The sequence below is a fragment of the Gavialis gangeticus genome, unplaced genomic scaffold (genome assembly GCF_001723915.1).
Source record: "Gavialis gangeticus isolate Ggan-Ray unplaced genomic scaffold, GavGan_comp1, whole genome shotgun sequence".
Taxonomy (NCBI): Eukaryota; Metazoa; Chordata; order Crocodylia; family Gavialidae; genus Gavialis; species Gavialis gangeticus.
In genome coordinates this window covers 46681806-46683111 of record NW_017729024.1, presented here as the reverse complement: position 1 = coordinate 46683111, position 1306 = coordinate 46681806, and positions in this window count along the sequence as shown.

Here is a 1306-nt window from a genome sequence, read left to right as displayed (position 1 = left end):
CACCCACACACACACCTACCTTCCCCCACACCCCTTCCTGCAAAAACCACATCTCTCCATGACACACCCATCATGTGTGAAAAAAACCAAACGCACACATCAACACATATAGGTATTTAGAATTTATTTTTTCATGATGATAGAGACACTGGTAGGCTTCCAAATTGCTTTAACATTGTAAATATACCAATAAAGCATTACCCAACTAATCGCTGTCTCTGTCTCTTTCTGTGTGTGTGTGTGTGTGCGCGCGCGCGCGTGCGTGCGTGTGTGTGTAGAGTGGATTTTTTTTTAATTGTGGAAGAACATGGACTTTGGGGTATTTTTAAAAATGGATTTGGGATGCTGCTGCAGCAGTCCAGCTGGCACAAGGGGTAGTGCCCAGGTACCAGTTGGCTGGGTCCCAGAAGCTCCTGAGAGCGAGTAGCCCTGAGCTGCTCGCCAGGGCAGCTTTTTGTATCGATGGGGCCAGGATAGGACAGCTTTTTATACTGCTGGGGACAGCACAGGTGCTGACCCTGGGCTCTAGCTCCAGGCAGGGTTATTTTGCCGCAAGTGGCACAATTTGTTCCACAACAAAGTGCATGTCCGAGGCAAAAAGCCCTGGCTCAAATTTGCACTGCTTCTATTTGAGCTGCTGCAAGAGCACATGCTTGCATGTGTGGACGTGCCCACATATTGTAAGGGACTGGAAGGGACCTTACAAGATTATCGGGTCCAGCCCCCCTGCACTAGGCAGGAAAGACAACTGGGGGTCAGGTGACCCCAGCAAGGTGACCATCCAGTCTCCTTTTGAAGATTTCCAGGGTAGGCAATTGCACCACCTGTGGAGGGAGCCTATTCCATAGTCTGGACACCCTGACTGTGAAGAAGATTTTCCTAGTGTTAAGTCTGAAACAGTCTTCCAGGAGTTTGTGGCCATTACTCCTGGTTTTCCCCAAGGGTGCCCTGGTGAACAGTTGTTCACCGAGCCCCTGATGTAGTCTCCTGATGTGGTGGTAAGTCACTATTAAGTCCCCTTTCAGCCTTCTCTTTTTTAGGCTGTAGAGTCCCAGGTCCCTCAGCTTTGCCTTGTATGGCTTGCCGTGCAAGTCTCTGATCATATGGGTGGCTCTTCTCTGGACTTTCTAGAGCTTTACCATGTCCTTGTTGAAGTGTGGCACCCAGAATGGGATGCAATACTCCAGCTGCAGTCTCACCAGTGCTGAGTAAAGTGGAAGAATCACTTCCTTGGTTTTGCTTGAGATGCATCAGTTGATGGATGCCAGAGTATTGTTTGCCCTGCTGGCTACAGCATCACACTGCT